This window comes from Petaurus breviceps, unplaced genomic scaffold, assembly GCF_028583685.1.
Source record: "Petaurus breviceps papuanus isolate PSGF00001 unplaced genomic scaffold, PetGlider_PUasm1.0 91133, whole genome shotgun sequence".
In the NCBI taxonomy this organism is placed as follows: Eukaryota; Metazoa; Chordata; class Mammalia; order Diprotodontia; family Petauridae; genus Petaurus; species Petaurus breviceps.
Window position 1 is genome coordinate 67,138,736 of NW_027187419.1, and position 9,520 is coordinate 67,148,255.

The window sequence follows — 9,520 nt, forward strand, 5'->3', positions numbered from 1 at the left end:
CCTATTTAGATTTGGATACTGTTATTGCAAACCCAGGAAGTTTTGATTTTTTTTTTTAATTTTGCTTACATCTGTTGTAAAAAAAAAAATCAAGATGTCAGAGATTTACATAGCTTTTCATTAAGTGAAAAGGCTGTAATGGGATTACACTAGATTTTGCTTGATTAAATTTTCAAGTTAGACTTGCTTTCAGACTCCCTGGTACATCCAATACTGTGCATTCCAGGCAGCATTTCCTGCCTTGATGTTTATTTGATTTGTTCAGGCTTTATCTAAATATTTTGTGAAGTGCTGTTTAATCAAAGGGGTGTGGCATGCTCTGCCAGTACTTTGTAATTATTTTATTATGGCATTATTGTCTAAGGAAAAAGTACTTGACATTCCCAAATCTGAGATTCATCATTTTGAGAATAGAAGGCTATTTGCAGATTCATTTTCTCAATTTTCCCATTCTAGCTGATAGTCAGACTCCTGTGTGGTACCAAAATCAAGGGGAAGAAATTCTCTCCCATACAAAAACAAAAAACAAAAAAACCACCCAGGTATTGTCATGGTCTAGATAGGGAACCTTGTAAAATGTAAACAAGTGAGATTCAAATGCTTCTCCATTTATTACAATATTAGCATACTGTGGATTGTGGAGTTAAAATATTCTGAGCCTATCTAAAGATTTTCAGGAATGTGGTATTTCATAAAAGAAAATATTCAAACCTTTGTGATGCCAGAAGATACAGTTAAATCAAAATCAAGCCTTCAGATGATCCATGATGCCATTTATTTTTGTCAAGAGTTTAAAAAGATAGTGTCGTGTCTCTTACCAGAAAGCTTTGTGCTTGTTTTGGTGAGAAGACCAGCAGAAATTTTAGAACTCTTAACAAAACCATGCTTCATAACTAGGCACAGTTTGGAATGCAAAACAATGTCTCCTGGAAAATTCTAATATTGGACTACGTACATGCTAATGACCACAGATCTACAATTAATTATCCCCCACACAAAATAACCTGTGGCAATGATTAACCCCATGCAAGCAAAACCTATGGAGAAAAACCTGTGATTTAATCACTAAGAAAATAATGAAAGCATTTCTACCTGGATGATAGGCTGGCATATTCATCTCTAAATGATATACAAAGAAACCATTTTTTCCAGGTCATTTTGTACTACTCAGTTCACTATAGGGCTCATCTGTAGATGTTTTTCTACCATGAGGGCAAAAACCATTTGGGAATAATGCTGTTACCCAAACATCATTGCTTTATTTATTCTCATCATAAACCATTTAACCCAGATTCATCATCAGTGTTATATACATTTTTTTCCTAAAGATGAATCTTGAACTACTTTTTGATTAATTTAAAGAAATGTGATAGTAGAATGCTTTATGACACTAACACAACAGTGGATACCCCAAAACTGATTATTATACCATAAAAAGAAAGAATTTACTTGTGGTTTTATTCTCAATATGTCTTATTTTAGCCCTTATTTGAATATTCCCAAAACAAAGGCCAAATTTGACTTTTCCTCCCATATTTTTGTCATCACATCATTATAAGTGAAATGATGTTGTGACAACACTCAGAGCAATGGGATTTGTTTAAAAATCTGTCTCTCTCTGTCTCTTGTCTGTCTCTGTCTCTCTCTCTCTCTCTGTCCCTCTCTTTCTCTCCCTCTCTCCCTCCCTCACTTCCCCCTTCCCTCCCTTCCTCTCTCTGTTTTCAGATCCATTGCACAGTAGATTCTGCAAATCACCCCCATTCAGTCCCTCAGCCTTGTATCTTTTCACTCCAGGAAATGTTTTTAAATGATTTGTGTATTTCTCTATCAAAAGCATGGGTTATAAACATGTTACTCAAAACACTGTGCAACAGCCTCCCTTCTTTATTACACAAGAGTAAAATGGACATTTCTCTGATCTTTCTTTGTAGACAGATAGATTTCTCAGCTCTTGCCTAAAAGAGAAAGAGGAAATAAAGTCTTTACCAAGCCTTTCTCAAGCTTGTTGCAACACTAACCAGCTTACAATCCAGGATGAGCAGGATGAGCCTGCTTACCCAATTTTACATACTTTTCAGTGGCTGGTAGATAAAGGAATTTTTCTGTTCAGAAGACATGGTAAAACACAGGAGCCCCAGGGCTTGAAACTGCTATGTTTAACCTGGTTTGGGGGAAGCACCATAGCTTATGGGCCGCCATACTTGCACATGCATGCCTCACATCATATTTTAGGGAAGTTATGGGGCCTGCCCACATACCTGAGAGAAGAATCAGCTCCCTAATTATATTACGGTTCCTGCCCAGCGGTAGTAATACCTGCAAGAGTGCAATTAAAAAATAAACAAACTATATGTTCATAATTGATAGCATGCCAGGAAGGTGGTGGTAGGAAAGTTGATTCCATAAAAGTTTCCAGGTTGAGATTTTGATTAAACTGGCACAGAGTAGAAAGAGCATTTGTGTCTATGTATCTGTGCTTTCCTCTTCCTGAGACCAAGTTCATTAAATTAGGCAATGTCTGCCACAGTGCATTAGTTTTCAACACAGAGAATTCGCTGTGTGACTTTTTCTTCCTCTTAAGAGCTGGAGTTGCTTTGTCCTGGATCCCTTTGATCGGTGTGTGATACCTGGATAAAGTGTTCTCAGTACTCAAAACAAAATATTACTTCACATTGTAGAGTTTCTCTCTCTCTCTCTCTCTCTCTCTCTCTCTCTCTCTCTCTCTCTCTTTCTTCCCCTTGTGTACATACACATGCGCACACACACACACACACACACACACACACACATATATATACACATATTCCTCTACATAGGTACATACCACAACTACCTGGATTAGTCCCTTTACCTAGAATGTCTTCTTTCCTCCCCTTGTCTTCATCAGGGTTCAACATCTTGTTTTCCCTTCTCTATTTCATATCTCTTCAGCCTACCCAGTGAACACTAAATGAAGCAGGAAGCCTCCATGGACAATTAAAATAGTGCAGTAGAAAGAATGCTGGATTTGAAGTCAGATGATCTGGGTTAGAATTCAGCTATAATACTTACGTCTGTGACAATGGACAGGTCACTTCAATTTCTTTAAAATGAGAGGTTGGACAAGATCTCCAAGGTTACTCTTAGCTCCAAATCTGTGATTCAAAGTGGCAGATAAAAAAAAAGTCCTTCTTGTTTGACTTTTCCCCCCTCATATCTACCTTTCTAATTAAACATTTTCCTTAGGCTAATATTAAAATGTGTTTGCCTTCTTTCAAGACATACAAACTAGTGAAGGGTGGGTTATGGAAGAGGAAGTGGTTTGGGAGTGATCTGGATAACAGCTTTAAACCAGCTTGGGCTTTAAAATGTACTGTAGAAAATCTACAGATATACAACTGTGAGTTGTATTTATGTCATCTTGCACTTAGGAATATATATATTGCTTTATATTATCCTCAATGTTGGTTTATTAGTATACTGTTTCTCCCAACTACATTGGAAGCATATTAGGGGCCAGTCTTTTTTTTTCTTTTTCTTTTGTGTCCACTCATAGCTTTTACTCGTTTTAATACATGCTAATCAATGAATAAATGAATGTTAGGTGTGTTTCAAAAAGTCAGCCAGCAATGATACCTTATTTCTTTCTTCTCAGTGTTTCATTGTTCTTGTAAAGTCTTTTCAGCTAGTCTAGTCTCCTCACAGTGGGCAAGATCTTCCAACTGGGTATAGGAATGTTTTAGGAACATATTAATGAACTCTTTCAGGGTTGGAGAGTACCATTTGGTAAATTAAATCCTATTTGTGAACTGCCTCTTCCTTACCTTCTTGTTTCTTTCTTTCCTTCTTGCTTTCTTTTTCTTCCTTCCTTTCTTTCTGTTTCTTTTTTCTCTTTCCTTCTCTCTATTTCTCTTTCTTTCTCTGTGTCTTTCTTCTTCAGCTTTGTGCCATGAAAGAGTTAATGTGCTTTGCAAAGTCCAGTGTGCCACAGGGAGGCTTCTGCCAATCAGGAGAATCTGACTCAGCACTTCTGAGTTGTGTTGTTGAGATGAGTTGTGGTGATAATATCTCTGTTTAACCCAGAAATGGAAAATGGTGTGAGCCCAAAAGAAATCACGCTATAGGCAAGTCAGAATTGAAAATGTCATCCCTCAGCAGGGCCCCCAGTGCATTTATTTATTTAGAATATTGATGCTAATGGAAACTAAGGCATCATCTCCAGGACACTGGTAGGGAAGAGAAAAGTTTGTGAAAAGTCTACAGGATGCTGAAAGTGGTTTAGACCCAGGACTGATTGAACAGTGGAGGAATGCAAAGAACAGAGAAGCACAAAGAGAGCATGGAACGGTGGGAAGAACACAGATTTGGAGCTAGATGTGGGTTCCCATCATGGCTTTTTCAAAAGGTCATTTAGGTGACCATGGGCAGATCACTTAAACTCTCTTCAGTTTACTCATTTCTAACATGGCCCTTTTGCCTCTCAATCCATGATCCTGAGTGATTGACCTAAAGTTGAAGCTTGATCAAGTATCATAGCTGCATTCCAAAGAAGCCTCACTTTCCGTTTTCTTAACTCATAAGCAGCCACCTGGCACTGTCCTTCAGTATATGTCTACCCTCAAGTACTTCCAAATGTTGTAGAGTCAACATAAATAGATGATAATAAAGAGGTTCAGTCATAGCCCATCCCTTCCTTCAGTAAGGTATGAATGCTTATCCTGCTTGAGGCACTGTGGTAAGGACTAGGATTAATCCAGCTCAATTTGAGAGTTATCTAATGAGTGCCTACTGGTTGCAAGGTGCTGAAGGATCAGAGAGATGGTAAAGTCCCTACAATGCTGCTACAGAGGGAAAGCCTTTAGATGTCAATTCAGAAGACCTGGGTTTGAGTTTTGGCTTTGTGATTTCAGGCAGTTCACCCCTCTGAACCTCACTTTGCTGCTCTATAGAAGGGGGGCAGTAATAAAACTTGTATTACATACCTCATCAAGTGGTTGTGAAGGTCAAATGAAATAATACATGCCAAGCACTTTTTAATACTAACGTAAAGAAATGTTAAGTGGTAGATGATCCTGGCCTAGTGGATACAGAGCCAGCCTTGGAGTCAGGAAGATCTGTGGCATGAATACAAATTGGATTTTGAGTTAAAGGACCTTGCTTCAAATCCTGTTTCTTCCACTTGCTGTCTCTGTGATCTTGGGTTGTTACCTTATGTCTCTTAATTTTTTCATCTGTAAAATGGATCTGGACCAAATGACTTTTGAGGCCCCTTCTGGATTTATACCTATGAATCTGAGTTTAAGTTCTTCCTTTGACACAAACTAGCTTTGTAACCATGGGGAAGTCTCTTGTGTTCCAGACTACTTAGGCTCCAGGAGTATAAATTGCAGAATAGTTACTAATCTGACTTGGTGAAGAGTTTCCTCACTTGTACAATAAAATTACAAGACTGAGCAAAAAAATAGTGTATACATATATATATATATATATATATACACACACATATATACATACACATATTCACATACATATATACATGTGCATATGTACACATATATGTATGTATGTGTGTGTATGTGTATATTGAGGGAGAGGAGAGAGATTGAAAGCTTATAACCCAATCAGGAACCCAAAAGAGATATAAACAAATGTTAGAGGCTCAAAGGAAAGAGACAGATTTCTTTTCACCTATGGGGATCAGAAAAGATTTCATAGAAGGAAGAAAGGAACTAGCCAAGCATTTAGTAAGTGCCTATGGTGTTCTAATCTTTTCCCAATATCTTATTCAATCCTCCCAACAACTCCAGGAGATAGGTGCTATTATTATCCCCATTTATAGTTGTGGAAACTGAGTCAAGCAGAGATTAAGTGACTTGCCCAGGGTCGCAGAACTTGGAAGTGTTCAAGACTAGATTTGAATTCAGGTTTACCCGACTCCAGACCCAGAACTCTTATCTACTTTGCTACCTAGCTGCTTCATATGTGGAAATAGAGAAGACCTCTAATAGTTGCTTAATGATGATGAAGAGGAGGAGGAGGAGGAGGAGCAGTAGCTGACCTTTATATAGTATTCTGAGGTTTGCAAAGCTCTGTACATGTTACACGTGTACCTGTGTTATAAGCAAGGGGAGTGGCACTCCTCTTCCTTTTTAAACTTAGCTTTATTCTTATCCAAGTGGAACTCTTTGTGCTCCCTGTCCCTTTCTTGAAAGGAAGGGTGGTACAGTGGTTAGTGTTCTGGACTTGGAGTCAGGAGACCTGGCTTTAAGTAGATTTCCAGATGTGTTGTCTCCCCTGTTAGAATGTGACCTTCTTGAGAGCCTGCAAGCAGGAACAGTCTTTACTTTTCTATTGGTGTCTCCAGCCCTTGGGAGGAATAGATTTGAGTGACAAATGATCAGTTTTATTTTGAATATATTGGGTGTGAGGTGCCAGCAGGATATTCACATTGAAATATGTAGCAACAGGCCATTGGGTATGTGTATTTTGAAATATGATGGGTTTATGAATGAAGCAGATCGTAGGTATTTTGGTGTTTAAGAATATTTTGCTGCTAACATTCACAAATTAGAAAAAGCTACAAACTCATAGATTTCTCATGGCCCTCCAGGATCTCCTTGTATTACTCTCCCGGCTTGATGTACTTGCCTTGTTTACCCCTACAAAGCACAAAGCCACAGGAATGGTATGTATTTGATAGATACCCCTTAAGTGATTATCAGTGTCAGTTCATGGGATCCCAGGACCAGAGGATCAGAAGTGGAAAGCAGTGAAGCCCAGCTTTTCCATTTCACAGATGTAGAAACTGAGACCCAGAGAGGAGAGAGAAGTGAATTGTCCAGGGTCATATAGGTAATAAAAAGTAAATAAAACTCAGAACTAGGATTCAAATCCAGGATTTGTAAGTATATATTTCCATTATATCCTGCTTAACTGCCTCTTTTCATTTTGAAGCTTAGAAGCTTATCCTTTGTGGTCACCTTCAAACCAACTTTTGGGGTAGTAGGTAGGGTTGGTAGCTCGCAAATTAACCCTTATTTTAAAGATATGTACACTCAGTACTTCCTAAATTAATATTGCATATATTTGCTCACAGCTAAAATCCCACCTTCTATAGGAAACCTTTCCCAGTCCCTCTAAATCCGAGTGCCTTCCCTCTGTTCATCATCTGCAGTATATGACTTGCTTGCATGTTGTTTTCCTGAATTGGACTGTGAGCCCACTGAGAGCACAGACTGTCTTTTGTGTTTCTTTGTATCCCCCGGTGATTAGTTCCATGCCGTAGTAAGGTACATAGCTGGTCCTTAATAAGAGTTTGTTGGCTGGCTGAGAGATTAGCTACTAGTCTTTTGAATTCTGTTTTAGCAGATTTTGGGGGGGAAGGCCTAAGGGGAGTGCTCTGAGAGGAAATTATAAGAAACATATTACAAGGAATTCATGCTTGCTATATTTTTCTTTAAGATTCTTAATGTTTATTGCTTTCCCCCATAAGTTTTTTTTAAAGATAATTTTAGTGGTTCAGGGAAAAAAAATGCATCAAGAGCTTTTCAAATCTACATCTCTTCTGTAATGGGGGTGATGCTTATCTTGTTGAGTAGAGAAAATTACTTTAATGTGTTCTCCTTCAGTTGAGAATCTGCCACTAACTCAAAATGACATATAGCAGTAGAGGCTAAAGAGAGAGCCAGGAATATCGCAATCTGACCATAATCCAGAAATCTCACTTTAGCTGATAGTTTGTCTCTGTCCTCATGAAACCAGTTACTGAGCTGGCAGCCGAGGAGTGATTGAATTTCCCTTTCTTTCCCTCCCTGTCTGACCGTGATGCTGCCTGGTGCAGTTATCATCAAATGCTGAGATGGGAAGGGGAGGAAGGAGGAGAAAGAGGACCTGGGCAATGGAGATTCGTGTTCATCGGCTCAGGATATTGCAAGAGTTTCCTGTATGTGGATGTTTCAGGAAGTATAAAATGCAAATTTCAACAGTAAAATCAACAAAAATAAAATCCTCTGTATTTGTTTTTATTATAAAGCCTCCGTAAATTGTAAAGTTTACAAAGTACTCTCCTCACAACAGCTGTAGGTGGTACCATTCAACCAGCAAGCTTTAAGTGCCTGCTATGGACCAGGCTCAGTTCTGCATAAAGACAAAACAAGAACAGCCCCTGACCTCAAGGGGCTTACATTTTAACAGGGAGACAAATAACAGAGAGACTAATATACGTAAATATAAAACACATACAAAAAGATGACCTTGTAGAGAAAGGAACTAGTAGTAGCTGTGGGAGGCAAAAAAGGCCTTCTATAGGCAGTGGCAATTGAGCTACGGTTTGATGGAAACTGGTATTGTTATACCCATTTTACAGGTGAGGAAGCTGAGGTTCAGAGATACTGTTTCCTCAAGTTCACATTGGCAGAGTCAGAACTTGAACCCAGGTCTTTTGACTTTATAACAAGTGCTCTTAACTGCTGAAATGCGCTAGTGATCTTATTTGATATTTCTCTCTGCATAGGCCCCTTGGATAATTAAAACATACTGGTTGCAGATACATATTTTAAGAAGTTAAAGATGGGGTGGCTAGGCAGCGCTGTGAATAGAGCACTGGCCCTGGAGTCAGGAGGACCTGAATTCAAATCCGGCCTCAGACACTTAACACAAAACTAGCCATGTGACCTTGGGCAAGTCACTTAACCCCAATTGCCCTGCTTCCCCCCCAAAAAAAAAGCAAAAAAAAAAAAAGAGTTAACTTTGAAAAGAAGTTAACTCTTGGCGCATTTTTCTTTAATTTTCTTTTGCTTTTTGGAAGGCAATTGGGGTTAAGTGACTTGCCCAAGGTCACATGGCTAGTAAGTGTTAAGTGTCTGAGGCCAAATTTGAACTCCAGTCCTCCTGATTCCAGGGCCTGTGCTCTATCCACTTCACCACCTAGGTGCCCCTTGACGCATTTTTCTTTCCCTGAACCACTAAAATTATCTTTTAAAAAAAAACTTACAGGGGAAAGCAATAAACATTAAGAAGCTAAAGAAGATAACGTATATCTTTTGTGAAAGATTTATATTTCTGTATGCAACTTTTAGCATTCCTAACAGTTAATATACCTCAATATTGGATTTATCTGTTGGGATTAGGTTATAATTAAATAATGACATCCTTCTTCCTATATCTGGATGGATAATGGAGAGATAGACAAACAGCATTTATTAAGTGCTTACTCCATGCTGGGCACTGTGGATAAGAGGCAGTGTAAGACAGAGGTGACACGGGGTAGGGGGATGGGCACCAGACTGCAAGTTCAGAGACTTGGATTCAAAACCTGGCTCCACTGCTCGCTAGCTGTGCAGCCTTAACCACGTGGCCCAGGATGCAAAGATGTCTCTAAACGAACCTCTGTTCCTCATCTCTAGAGTGTAGGGGCTGAAGTAGATGATTTCTGAGTTTCCTCACATTTCTTAATCTATACAACAATCTATTTTTCCCTCACTGATATATTCGCACTCTCTCTCTCTCTCTCTCTCTCTCTGTCTCTCTCTCTCTCTCTCTC

The 9,520-nt window shown here is 38.9% G+C and overlaps 1 protein-coding gene across 8 annotated transcripts in view; it reads left to right on the top strand.

Moving 5' to 3' along the window:
• Positions 1–9,520, top strand: part of FRY (FRY microtubule binding protein) — a 586,038-nt gene that overhangs the window by 238,387 nt on the left and 338,131 nt on the right. The window lies entirely within an intron of this gene.